At 43.7% G+C, this 15,199-nt stretch overlaps 1 pseudogene; it reads right to left on the bottom strand.

Annotated features, from left to right (window-relative positions):
- Positions 1-15,199, bottom strand: part of LOC139382000 (tetratricopeptide repeat protein 27-like) — a 145,730-nt pseudogene that overhangs the window by 126,163 nt on the left and 4,368 nt on the right.

Raw genomic sequence — 15,199 nt, 5'->3', positions numbered from 1 at the left:
CAACCCACTAAGAACCAACATACAATGGTAGAGTTAAGTGCTGATCCAGCGATAAAAATGTCCAACTCTCTCTTTTTCAGCTCTCTGACCAAAACATAAAGTGTCAGGGAAAATAACAGCTCAAAGCTTGGTAAGGGTTTTTCTCCTCTCTTACACCCCCCCCCCCCCCCCCCCTCCTCTCTCTCTCTTGCATGGCCAAAGGTAGTGAAAAGTGTAAAAAAAATAAAAAGCCCATTTGCATGTCAGGGAGGATATCTGCATTCTCATTTGCGATGCACGAAGCCAGCTAACCGCCTCTGTCGCCATATGGTGCTCTGTCTGCTTCCCTGAATCAATATTCCTAGTAATAGACCTCTGCGCCTGGGTGGCGCAGGAGTCTAAGGCACTGCATCGCAGTGCTAGCTGTGCCACCAGAGATTCTGGGTTCGAGTCTAGGCTCTGTCGCAGCCGGCCACGACCGGGAGGCCCATGGGGCGGCGCACAATTGGCCCAGCATCGTCCGGGTTAGGGAGGGTTTGGCCGGCAGGGCTTTCCTTGTCTCATCGCGCACTAGCAACTCCTGTGGCGGGCCGGGCGCAGCGCACGCTGACCAGGTCACCAGGTGCACTGTGTTTCCTTCGACACATTGGTGCGGCTGGCTTCCGGGTTGGATGGGCATTGTGTCAAGAAGCAGTGCGGCTTGGTTGGGTTGTGTTTTGAAAAAAGGTGGTGGTGTGTGTATTTGTCAACAGCTGGTGCGCAATGTCTAATATTAAGGAAGATTCGAGGTATTGCTCGACTGAGTTAGAGTACCTCAATAAGCTGTAGACCACACTACCTATATTTTTCGTAGCCGTCTATTTACCCACACCACAAACCGATGCTGGCACTAAGACTGCACTCAACAAGCTGTTTAACTTCTTGGATATAGGGGGCGCTATTTTAATTTTTTGGATGAAAAACGTTCCCGTTTTAAACAAGATATTTTGTCATGAAAATATGCTCGACTATGCATATAATTGACAGCTTTGGAAAGAAAACACTCTGACGTTTCCAAAACTGCAAAGATATTGTCTGTGAGTCCCACAGAACTGATGTTACAGAAAAAGTTTGGCGTTGTAAGTGACTGCATTTTCCGGTCTTTTTCTTAGTCAAACGTGATGAACAAAACGGAGCTATTTCGTCTACACAAATAATATTTTTGGAAAAAATTAACATTTGCTATCTAACTAAGAGTCTAGTCATTGAAAACATCCGAAGTTCTTCAAAGGTAAATGATTTTATTTGAATGCTTTTCTTGTTTTTGTGAAAATGTTGCCTGCTGAATGCTAGGCTTAATGCTATGCTAGGCTATCAATACTCTTACACAAATGCTTGTGTAGCTTTGGTTGAAAAGCATATTTTGAAAATCTGAGATGACAGTGTTGTTAATTTCATTTGCGATTTTCATGAATAGGAAACGTTGCGTTATGGTAATGAGCTTGAGGCTATGATTACGCTACCGGATACGGGATTGCTCGACGCTAGAGGTTAAGGCCATAAGCAAACAAGAAAATGCTCATCCAGAAGCGGTGCTCCTAGTGGCCGGAGACTTTAATGCAGGCAAACTTATATCCGTTTTACCTCATTTCTACCAGCATGTCACATGTGCAACCACAGGGAGGGGGAAATAAAACAACTCTAGACCACCTTCACTCCACACACAGAAAAGCGTACAAAGCTCCCTCTCACCCTCATCCAATGATATTAAGGAGAATACCACATCAGACACCGGCTTCATCAATAAGTGCATCGACGACATCGCCCCCACAGTGACCGTACATACATATCCCAAACAGAAGCCATGGATTTCAGAGAGCTGCCACTTTCAAGGAGCAGGACACTAATGCGGACGCTTATAAGAAATCCCACTATGCCCTCCGACGAACCATCGAACTTGCAAAGCGTCAATACAGGACTAAAATTGAATCCTTCTACACCGGCTCCGACGCTCGTCGGATGTGGCAGGGCTTGCAAACTATAACAGACTACAAAGAGAAATGCAGCCGCGAGCTGCCCAGTGACATGAGCCTACCAGACGGGCGAAATGCATTTTATGCTCACTTCGAGGCAAGCAACACTGAAGCCTGCATGACAGCACCAGCTGTTCCAGGCGACTGTGTGATCACGTTCTCTGTAGCTGATGTGAGCAAGACTTTTAAACAGGTCAACATTCACAAAGCCGCAGGGCCAGACGGATTACCACTCCGAGCATGTGTGGACCAACTGACATTTTCAATCTCTCCCTGACCGAGTATGTAATAGATACATATTTCAAGTGAAGCACCATAGTCGCTGTGCCGAGGAAAGCAAAGGTAACCTGTCTAAATGACTACCGCCCTGTAGCGCTCACATCGGTAGCAATGAAGTGCTTTGAAAGGATGGTCATGGCTCATATAAACAGCATCATTCTCCAATTTTCATACCGCCCCAACAGATCACGCAACCGCAATCACACAGCTCTTTCCCATCTGGACAAAAGGAACACCTTTCTGAGAATGTTGTTCATTGACTACAGCTCAGCGTTCAACGCCATAGTACATAGCGCATCACTAAGCTAAGGACCCTGGGACTAAACACCTCCCTCTGCAACCGGATCCTGGACTTCCTGACGGGCCGCCCCCAGGTGGTAACGGTAGACAACACATCAGCTACGCTGATCCTCAACACGGGGGCACCTCAGGAGTGTGTGCTTAGTCCCCTCCTGTGCTCACTGTTCATTCACGACTGCATGACAAAACACGACTCCGACACCATCATTAAGTTTGCTGACGACAACAATGGTAGGTCTGATCACCGACAACGATGAGACAGCCTATAGGGAGGTGGTCAGAGACCTGGCAGTGTGGTGCCAGGACAACAACCTCTCCCTCAATGTGAGCAAGACAAAAGGAGCTGATTGTGGACTACAGAAAAAGGAGGGCCAAGCACGCCCCCATTCTCATCGACGGTGCTGTAGTGGAGCAGGTTGAGAGCTTCAAGTTCCTTGGTGACCACATCGCCAACAAACTACTATGGTCCAAACACACCAGGACAGTCGTAAAGAGGGCACGACAATGGCTTTCCGCCTCAAGAAACTGAAAAGATTTGGCATGGGTCCCCAGATCCTCAAAAAGTAATACAGCTGCACCATTGAGAGCATCGTGCCCGGTTGCATCAGCACACTGGGATGGCAACTGCGCTGCATCTGACCGTAAGGCGCTACGGAGGGTAGTGCGTACAGTCCAGTACATCAATGGGGGCACGCTTCCTGCTATCTAGGACCTACGTACTACACAATGTCAGAGGAAGGCCCAAAAAAATAGTCAAAGACTCCAGCCACCCAAGTCATACTGTTCTCTCTGCTATCACACAGCAAGCAGTACCGGTGCACCAAGTCTCCTTAACAGCTTCTACCCCCAATCCATAAGACTGCTGAATAATTAGTCAAATGGCCAACCTAACTATTTGCATTGACCCCCCCCCCTTTGTTTTTACACTGCTGCTACTTGCTGTTTATTAACCATGCATTGTCACTTTACCCCTACCTACATGTACAAATAATCTCAATCACCCTGTACCCCCACACATTGACTCGGTACCAGTACCCCCTATATATAGTCTAGTTATTGCCATTTTATTGTGTTACTAAATAAACTAAAGCAAAAAGTCAATACTTTCTTAACTCCATTTTTATTTTTAAACTGCATTGTTGGTTAAGGTCTTGTGTAAAGTAAGCATTTCACGTTAAGGTCTACATCTGTGGTATTCGGTGCATGTGACAAATAACATTTGATTTGATGACATGCAGATAAGCAGTGCAGGCCAATCTCTCATCCTCTCTTTATGACTGGGATGGGAGAGGTGGAGAAGCTGGGTGACAATAAGACTACATAGGAATGTAGGTAGCAGCGGACAGTGTGCCCTTGAGTTAAAAACAGTTAGCTGTTGAACTCCCAGATGTTCGCAGAAGGTGGTTGTAATTTATTTATTTATCTCATTAGCATTTTAAAGGCTGAATGGTAGGGGGATGAGTACGGCGGTAGTTGCGCGTCTCAACTGTAGTAGTAGGATCACTAGAATGGATCTTATCGCTAGAATGGAGCTTATCAGCAAACTACACATTGCAGCATGTAGTAATTTGTAGGTATCAGTAATACTAAAATAGCCTCCGTTATAGCATGATCTTAGGATGTTGTGGTGAACTTCTGAAACTCAAAGGCAGCCAATACGCAGTTACATAAATAATATTTAGCCATTACGGCTCTAAAATATACATATATACACAGTACCAGTACCAAAAGTTAGTACACACATACTTATTCAAGGGTTTTACTTTATTTTGTACATTGTACAGTAATAGTGAAAACATCAAAACTATGAAATAACACATATGGAATCATGTAGCAAACAATGTCACCAGCAAAGCACCCCCACATCACACCACACCACATCCTCTAATGCTTCATGGTGTGAAATACACATGCAGATATTCGTTCACCTACTCTGCATTTCACAAAGACACGGCGGTTGGAACAAAAAAATCTACAATTTGGACTCCAGAGCAAAGGACAGATTTCCACCAGTCTAATGTCCATTGCTCGTGTTTCTTAGCCAAAGCAGGTCTCTTCTTATTGGTGTCCTTTAGTAGTGTTTTTTTTGCAGCAATTCGACCATGAAGGCCTGATTCAAAGTCTCCTCTGAACAGTTGATGCTGAGATGCGTCTGTTACTTGAACTCTGTGAAGCATTTATTTGGGCTGCAATTTCTGAGGCTGGGAACTCTAATGAACTTATCCTCTGCAGCAGAGGTGACTCTGGGTCCTGTGGTGGTCCTCATGAGAGCCAGTTTCATCATAGCGCTTGATGGTTTTTGCGACTGCATGTTCAAAGTTCTTTAAATTTCCCCAATTGACAGACCTTCACGTCTTAAAGTAATGATGGACTGTTGTTTCTCTTTGCTTATTTCAGCACTTCTTGACATAATATGGACTTGGTCTTTTACCAATAGGGCCATCTTCTGTATACCACCCCTACCTTATTACAATACAACTGATTGACTCAAACACATTAAGAAGGAAAGAAATTCCCAAAATTAACTCAATTCTACAATGTAGAAAATAGTAGAAATTTAAAATAAAAAAACCTGGAATGAGTAAGTGTTTCCAAACTTTTGACTGGTATTGTATATATATTTTTTGGGGGGAGGGAGGGTGATTATGTCTTACCTGAAGGCTGTCCAGCTTGATAGTACAGTTGACCAGTTTGACGCTGGCTAGCAGCAGGAAGGAGTTCCATACCAGTCTATACACAGACTCTCCATCCAGTAGAAGACTGCCGAGCAGGGCTGAGGTCAGGGCCCCAGGCTGGGAAGTAGAGCGATATGACAGAGGGGACCAAGACTGGCATAAGGTTGAGGAAAAGATCAAGGATATGTTGTGGCTCTGCTGCCCTGTCCCCTGAAGTGATGCCTGAAATGGCAGCTCTATGTAGGTATGAAGGGAAAGGAGATATGAATATTTTAATAAACAAGGCTACAAGTGAGGATTTCCTATGCTGGACAACTTTTTTTTGTTTGATAAATTAATAATCTGCCCCCACACCAAAAAAGTAATTACATTAAGGGGAGAACATGGTTATATTCAATAAAATTCACAAGTTGATTTAAAACCTGTTTACCCCTTTTTAATGGTTGTCTTAAAGGATTTGTCCAAAATCGTACGACAAAACATTTTTCCTGTCCTTGCATTTATGGCAGTGTAAGTTGTCGTTATACATTATCATACATTAATCAGTTAAATTAGACATTGAACCATGGATCTAGCTGTTGGATCTACATGGACATGGATGTTGGATCTACAGCTAGACATGGATCTAGCTGTTGGACAGTATTTTTGTATAGAGATCTCAGAAATTCAGTTTAACTACTGAACATTTCATGAGAACCCTGTTTAAAGGATGTATAGTCCTAAGACTGTTGTATAGGTGGAGTTAAAGGCCGATTTGCACTCACTCGTCTGTTGTAATATGTGATTAAGTCCACCAATCAGGTGTCTCCACCAGGCGCAGGAGGAAACTTCTCTCCTCACCTAGGGCGGGGCGATATGGCCAAAATATCACATCATGGTATTTTTCACATTTGACAGTATTTGACGTTATTTTTTGTTTTTGATTAGTAAAAGTTCTAAATTTGCTTCATGAGTAGTGTGTGACCCTAGGGTGGCAACACATACAGTGGGGCAAAAAAGTATTTAGTCAGCAACCAATTGTGCAAGTTCTCCCACTTAAAAAGATGAGGCCTGTAATTTTCATCATAGGTACACTTCAACTAAAAATCCAGAAAATCACATTGTAGGATTTTTTATTAATTTAATTGCAAATTATGATGGAAAATAAGTATTTGGTCAATAACAAAAGTTTCTCAATACTTTGTTATATACCCTTTGTTGGCAATGACAGAGGTCAAACGTTTTCTGTAAGTCTTCACAAGGTTTTCATACACTGTTGCTGGTATTTTGGCCCATTCCTCCATGCAGATCTCCTCTAGCGCAGTGGTGTTTTGGGGCTGTTGCTGGGCAACACGGACTTTCAACTCCCTCCAAAGATTTTCTATGGGGTTGAGATCTGGAGACTGGCTAGGCCACTCCAGGACCTTGAAATGCTTCTTACGAAGCCACTCCTTCGTTGCCCGGGCGGTGTGTTTGGGATCATTGTCATGCTGAAAGACCCAGCCACGTTTCATCTTCAATGCCCTTGCTGATGGAAGGAGGTTTTCACTCAAAATCTCACAATACATGGCCCCATTCATTCTTTCCTTTACACGGATCAGTCATCCTGGTCCCTTTGTAGAAAAACAGCCCCAAAGCATGATGTTTCCACCCCCATGCTTCACAGTAGGTATGGTGTTCTTTGGATGCAACTCAGCATTCTTTGTCCTCCAAAACACAACGAGTTGAGTTTTTACCAAAAAGTTTTATTTTGGTTTCATCTGACCATATGACATTCTCCCAATCTTCTTCTGGATCATTCAAATGCTCTCTAGCAAACTTCAGACGGGCCTGGACATGTACTGGCTTAAGCAAGGGGACACGTCTGGCACTGCAGGATTTGAGTCCCTGGCGGCGTAGTGTGTTACTGATGGTAGGCTTTGTTATTTTGGTCCCAGCTCTCTGCAGGTCATTCACTTTGTCCCCCCGTGTGGTTCTGGGATTTTTGCTCACCGTTCTTGTGATCATTTTGACCCCACGGGGTGAGATCTTGCGTGGAGCCCCAGATCGAGGGAGATTATCAGTGGTATGTCTTCCATTTCCTAATAATTGCTCCCACAGTTGATTTCTTCAAACCAAGCTGCTTACCTATTGCAGATTCAGTCTTCCCAGCCTGGTGCAGGTCTACAATTTTGTTTCTGGTGTCCTTTGACAGCTCTTTGGTCTTGGCCATAGTGTAGTTTGGAGTGTGACTGTTTGAGGTTGTGGACAGGTGTCTTTTATACTGATAACAAGTTCAAACAGGTGCCATTAATACAGGTAACGAGTGGAGGACAGAGGAGCCTCTTAAAGAAGAAGTCACAGGTCTGTGAGAGCCAAAAATCTTGCTTGTTTGTAGGTGACCAAATACTTATTCATTAAAAATGCTACAATGTGATTTTCTGGATTTTTTTCTCTCATTTTGTCTGTCATAGTTGAAGTGTACCTATGATGAAAATTACAGGCCTCTCTCATCTTTTTAAGTGGGAGAACTTGCACAATTGGTGGCTGACTAAATACTTTTTTGCCCCACTGTATATTCTAAAATATTTCAATGGGTTATTCTCCACTGGGATGTGATTCTGACAGTGTGATGAATGGTGAGGACCGAGGCGGACAGGCCCTAGTAATTAACCTTCTCTTGTGTCCCAATAATGCAGGGGTGAGGACAGGGCTGGGCGGTATATCATATTTTACTATATACACCAGTATTTTTGCAGTCGGTTTGGGTTTTTACTTTACCCTCTATAGCGGTATTTTAAATGTTTGGTTTGTTAAATGTGATCGTTTTATACTGTTCTAAAATAATTTCCATCAATTTCTGCATTTTCTGCACTCATTTGAGATCATTTCCACACTGCCACGATATAGGCAAAAACACTAGGCCTTATTTTTTTACCAAAAGTTGCAATTTAGATCAAAACACTTGGGTGAACATAGGGGTGTAACTTTACCTCAGTGAATGAGGATAGCAGGGCCTGGGCCAGCAGGTCAGGGACATGGATGGTGACAGGGGGACCTGTCCAGTTACTCTGACAAAGAGGTGAAGGCTGGCGACCGCCTGGGCCAACAGGGCAATCTCCCTGAGAGAGAGAAGAAAAAGAAAGTCACAATGAGTAGGAATAGGAAAAAACAGTCGCTCAGAGAAAACAGAAAAAAAAACAATGGAGGGAAAGTACAGGACACAGAACTACTAGACAATAGAAAAACACAGAAACAAAACAGAAGAGAGAAGGAGCAATAGAAAAGTGAGGGGACAAAATAAATTGAGAGCCCAGAGAATTGTCAAACGAGGCTTCCCAAAAGAGCGAGCACAAGCTCAGTACAGAGATGAAAGAGATAATTCATACTGAACAAAAATATAAAAGCGCAACATGTAAAGTGTTGGTCCCATGTTTCATGAGCAGAAATAAAAGATCCCAGAAATTTTCCATATGCACAAAAAATGTATTTCTCTAAAAAATACTCACTGTTAGTGAGCATTTATCTTTTGCCAAGATAATCCATTCACCTGGCAGGTGTGGCATATTGAGGAGCTGCCACAGATATTTTCAAGTTGAGGAAGCGTTAGTGAGCATTTATCTTTTGCCAAGATAATCCATTCACCTGGCAGGTGTGGCATATTGAGGAGCTGCCACAGATATTTTCAAGTTGAGGAAGCGTGCAATTGTCATGCTGACTGCAGGAATGGCCACCAGAGCTGTTGCTAGTAAATGTAAGGTTATTTTCTTTACCATAAACCTCCAACGTCGGTTTAGAGAATTTAGCAGTATGTCCAACCGGCCTCACAACCGCGAACCACGTGTAACCACGCCAGCCCATGACCTCCACATCCGGCATCTTCAACGGTGGGATGCTGAGGAGTATTTCTGTTTGTAATAAATCCCTTTTGTGGAAAAAATAAGAAGTCAATTCTGATTTGCTGGGCCTGGCCCTCCAGTGGGTGGGTCTATGCCCTGCTAGGGGCCTAATTAGCTGTTTTAAATTGACTGATTTCCTTATATGAACTGTAACCCAGTCAAAACTTTTAAAATTGTTGCATGTTGCATTTCTATATTTATTCATTATTTTAGCAGGCGCTCTAATACAGAGTGACTTACAGGAGCAATTAGGTTGTCTTGCTCAAGGGCACATCGGCAGATTATTTTACCTAGTCGGCTCGGAGATTCAAACCAGCGACCTTTCGGTTACTGGCCCAACGCTCTTAACCACTAGGCTATCTGCCGCTTAACGAAACGAGTAAAGATACGCCCATTTGATTTCCACACCGCGAGTCAGGCCGCCAGCCTTCCAAAGTGGATATGGCCGGCTGCTCCAATCCTCACAGCAGGACTCATTCAATAAGATGTCTGGTGTAACCAGGCACAGGTTGGGGGCAAAGAGGAACAAGAACAACGCTGCTTCCCATCTACCTCAGGGCAATTAAAGCCATACTGTACACACAGGCTCCTCTGACACATGTAGTTGACTACAATCGCTGTAAGAAAAATGGGAGAGCGATAAAGGATTGAAAGCTTCTGATACGGAGTGTAGCGACGCTTGCTGTAATACCCATTCTTCCACAGGCATCCCCATGGGAGAGAAGGATATGTGAAGCTGTCCTTATTAAAAATGTATAATTCATGGCAGCAGGAAGCTCCACTCGGCACCATTCAGCGAGAAGCCCATGCCTGGTAATTCCCCTACCCCTTCACTCAATAAAAAAAAATGTAAAAGTCACTGTACTGGCACAACGTTCCTGCCGTCAAGAACTTAACTGTGGTGGGCCTCCATTTTGAGGCGTCACCTGGCAGCACAGCTTGGCCTAAACTCAGGTCTAAATCATGGCATGAGGTATTGTTTTCAAGATGAAGTCACAGATAGTTTTATTCATTCATAGTGATGTACACTGAAAAAATAAATACGTGGGCTTGCGTTGAAAGGATAGTAAATCTTGTTTAAAATAAACACTAAATGCAGTGTCCACCAACTCTGGTCCTGGGGAGCTACAGGGTGTGCAGGCTTTTACCCCAACACTAAAACACTAGATTCAATGAATTAAGTAACAGTAACATTGAATAAGGTATCAGCAAGAAATCTCTACCCAGATATTGTTTCTACCCGTCAGCCTTGTCCTCCTCTGTGCTGTCATCGAGGTAGGCCAGGACCCGTCTCTTCAGGTAGGCATCAATGGCATCTCCATCGCTGCGGTCTCCTCCACCTAGCAGGTCCAGGACCTGAGAACTCAGCAGCACCGCCTCAAAGTCCCGTTCAAACAGACTGCAGCACGGGACCCACCTCTGGAAAAGGAATAAGCAGTGAGACACACAAGAAGCTGACAAAGTAACATCTTCAGAGATGTGTTTTCTGTGTGTGCGCATCTGAGATAATGGGTGGATCAAATATGATAGACCATGTAAAAAGAAAGTCGTTAGTTCTTCTGACACCATCACAATTTTGCCATTGTGTGTCCATTGTTTTTACTTATTTTAATGACACACACACACACACACACACACACACACACACACACACACAGCTCAAAAAAATAAAGGGAACACTTAAACAACACAATGTAACTCCAAGTCAATCACACTTCTGTGAAATCAAACTGTCCACTTAGGGAGCAACACTGATTGACAATAAATTTCACATGCTGTTGTGCAAGACACCCCCAATGAATTTAGCAAGACACCCCCAATAAAGGAGTGGTTCTGCAGGTGGGGACCAAAGACCAGTTCTCAGTTCCTATGCTTCCTGGCTGATGTTTTGGTCACTTTTGAATGCTGGCGGTCCTTTCACTCTACTGGTAGCGTGAGGCGGAGTCTACAACCCACACAAGTGGCTCAGGTAGTGCAGCTCATCCAGGATGGCACATCAATGCGAGCTGTGGCAAGAAGGTTTGCTGTGTCTGTCAGTGCAGTGTCCAGAGCATGGAGGCGCTACCAGGAGACATGCCAGTACATCAGGAGACGTGGAGGAGGCCGTAGGACGGCAACAACCCAGCAGCAGGACCGCTACCTCCGCCTTTGTGCAAGGAGGAGTAGGAGGAGCACTGCCAGAGCCCTGCAAAATGACCTCCAGCAGGCCACAAATGTGCATGTGTCTGCTCAAACGGTCCGAAACAGACTCCATGAGGGTGGTATGAGGGCCCGACGTCCACAGGTGGGGGTTGTGCTTACAGCCCAACACCGTGCAGGATGTTTTTCATTTGCCAGAGAACACCAAGATTGGCAAATTCGCCACTGGAGTCCCTGTGCTCTTCACAGATGAAAGCAGGTTCACACTGAGCACATGTGACAGACGTGACAGAGTCTGGAGACGCCGTGGAGAACGTTCTGCTGCCTGCAACATCCTCCAGCATGACCGGTTTGGCGGTGGGTCAGTCATGGTGTGGGGTGGCATTTCTTTGGGGGGCCGCACAGCCCTCCATGTGCTCGCCAGAGGTAGCCTGACTGCCATTAGATATCGAGATGAGATCCTCAGACCCCTTGTGAGACCATATGCTGGTGCGGTTGGACCTGGGTTCCTCCTAATGCAAGACGATGCTAGACCTCATGTGGCTGGAGTGTCAGCAGTTCCTGCAAGAGGAAGGCATTGATTCTATGGACTGGCCCACCCATTCCCCAGACCTGAATCCAATTGAGCACATCATGTCTCGCTCCATCCACCAACGCCACGTTGCACCACAGACTGTCCAGGAGTTGGCGGATGCTTTAGTCCAGGTCTGGGAGGAGATCCCTCAGGAGACCATCCGCCACCTCATCAGGAGCATGCCCAGGCGTTGTAGGGAGGTCATACAGGCACGTGGAGGCCACACACACTACTGAGCCTCATTTTAAGGACATTACATCAAAGTTGGATCAGCCTGTAGTGTGGTTTTCCACTTTCATTTTGAGTGTGACTCCAAATCCAGACCTCCATGGGTTGATAAATTTGATTTCCATTGATAATTTTTGTGTGATTTTGCTGTCAGCACATTCAACTATGTAAAGAAAAAAGTATTTAATAAGAATATTTCATTCATTCAGATCTAGGATGTGTTATTTTAGTGTTCCCTTTATTTTTTTGAGCAGTATATATATTATATATATTTATTTATTTTACAGTGGCCCAGCCAGTCCACAAGGTGGCGCAGCACCTTTCTTACATTATCTGGTGAGAACCCTGGTGGTCCCAGAACCATTACGACACCGGGGTGGAGAAAATGAAGCATCCCGCTGGACCTAGCCAGCAGATTACGAGCCAGCAGATGCAATCATATATACATTAAGACAGTGGTTCCCAAACTGTGGGGCAAGACCTGTGGGGGGGGGGGGGGGGGGGGTCGGCATGGGGTCCGGCTTTGAACTTACTCTTGAAAGTTGTAATAGTAGAATGCACAAGCGCAATATTGTTGAAAATTGAAATTAAGTAGTGCATCATCAGTTCCTCTTGTCATGTTAGTCATTGCATACCTTAGAGAGCTATTATAACTTGGGATAATTGATCTGGAAATTTCTGACATGTCTGCTAACTAAATTTGCCCATACATACTGTTTTATTCAAATATCACATGAATACACAGGCATGGCAAAATATATAGAATTACAAAAATTGATTTGTACCCAATGTTTTCAGAACTTTTAGTTCCATGACTGATCAAAACTTGATTTCTAATGGCTCCCTCTTGTCTGTCTGCAGCAGACATATGGTGAGCAATGATTAGAACATTGAATCACAAAAATAACAGCACACATATAGAATCATGAAAATCGCAATACATATCGTATCGGCACCTAAGTATCGTAAGGTCCCTGACAATTCCCAGCCCTGCTAGTTAGCAGTAGCTATTACAGAACAGCACATTGTTTTGAACAACAAATGAGCTGATTGGCTGGCACGGCCATTCCAAAATGGCTGATGTGGCTACTGCTAGCTAGCTAGCTAGCTAGCTAGCATGAGGACAAATAGGAATCTGCTGGCTACGCTGCACCATACACTCTGCTTTGCTCCACAACATAACCACTCTCATTCTGTTTCTCACAGATCATTAGTGCAAAACTTCAGTTAATATCCTGGGCGTTTATTGGCTTAAATCACTCAACACAACAGGTTCTTATTAGACAGGCTTCTAGTCGAGCCTGGTGTCTATTTCCTTAAAGCACACATCTTTTCTTCATTTGCAAAGTTCATTGTTTAATTCCAGCGTTCACCTCCAGAATGTTTATATATTTTTTCATTTCCTGCAATAATGTGTTATTTACACAATGTCACGTTTGTCTCATTATGACTCTATATTTAAAAACAACCCTTGCCTTAAATGTCTAAGAAAATTGAGGAGAGAGGAAACCACAACTTAACTAGGTCTATAAATCAATGCACTAACTGTTAAATGTGACTGGGTTTATAAAATCATATATATATATATATATACACACACACACACACACACACACACACACACACAGACAGAAATAAGACAGCCGAATTCCGTTGCCTGTTTGAGTGTTTGTTTAATATCCTACTGATTCTGTGAGCTCTAAGCCTCACGCAACCACATGTAAGATAAACAATGTAACAAATTCAGTGTTTTTAATCTGTACTAAAAGCTTTATACTTTGGTGCGTTAGACCAGCCTCTCTGGTATGAATGAATGAAATTGTATTTTTGTGTCAAGTTGCCAGTTGGCAACCCATTCCTTAATGGGATTAATTGATACATAAACGTTACAATAATTCACTGTGATAATTCAGTGATAATTCTTCCGGTGTTCTCCAGGGCAGAGCGCGTCACAAAGAGTAAAAAAAAAAAAGAAGATACAAATCAATATATCACAGTAAATAAGGTTATCCACACAATATTTATATCCCAGGAGCAGTAAAAAATATAAAAAAACATTCAAAAACACACTACCAGTTAGGACACACCTACTCATTCAAGGGTTTTTCTACATTGTAGAATAATAGTGAAAACATCAAAACTATGAAATAATACATATGGAATCATGCATCCAAAAAAGTGTTAAACCAAAATATATTTTATATGAGATTCTTCAAAGTAACCACCCTTTGCCTAGAGGACAGCTTTGCACACTTTTCATTCTATCAACCAGCTTCCATGGAATGCTTTTTCAAAAGTCTTGAAGGAGTTCCCACATATGCTGGCTGCTGTTCCTTCACTCTGCGGTCCAACTCATCCCAAATCATCTCAATTGGGTTGAGGTCGGGTAAATCTGGAGGCCAGGTCATCTGATGCAGCACGCCATCACTTTCCTTCTTGGTCAGATAGCCCTTACACAGCCTGGAGGTGTGTTGGGTTATTGTCCTGTTGAAAAACAAATGTCCCACTAAGCGCAAACCAGATGGGATGGCGTATCGCTGCAGAATGCTGTGGTAGCCATGCTGGTTAAGTGTGCCTTGAATTCTAAATAAACCACAGACAGTGTCACCAGCAAAGCACCACCACACCACCTCCTCCATGCTTTATGGTGGGAACCACACATGCGGAGATCATCCGTTAATCAACTCCGCGTCTCACAAAAGACACAGGAGTTGGAACCAAAAATCTCAAATTTGGACTCATCAGACCAAAGGACAGATTTACACCGGTCTAAAGTCCATTGCTCGTGTTTCTTGGCCCAAGCGAATCTCTTCTTATTATTGGTGTCCTTTAATAGTTGTTTCTTTGAAGCAATTCGACCATGAAGACCTGATTCACACAGTCTCCTCTGAACAGTTGATGTTGAGATGTGCCTGTTACTTGAACTCCGAAGCATTTATTTGGGCTGCAATTTCTGAGGCTGGTAATGAACTTATCCTCTGCAGCAGAGGTAACTCTGGGTCTTCCTTTCCGGTCCTCATGAGAGCCAGTTTCATCATAGCGCTTGATGGTTTTTGTAACTGCACTTGAAGAAACATTCAAAGTTCTTGAAATTTTCCAGATTGACTGACCATCATGTTTTAAAGTAATGATGGACTGGATCAAAATATATTTTGA

The sequence above is a fragment of the Oncorhynchus clarkii genome, chromosome 23, assembly GCF_045791955.1.
Source record: "Oncorhynchus clarkii lewisi isolate Uvic-CL-2024 chromosome 23, UVic_Ocla_1.0, whole genome shotgun sequence".
Lineage (NCBI taxonomy): Eukaryota > Metazoa > Chordata > Actinopteri > Salmoniformes > Salmonidae > Oncorhynchus > Oncorhynchus clarkii.
This window is presented reverse-complemented; position numbering and strand designations above follow the sequence as displayed.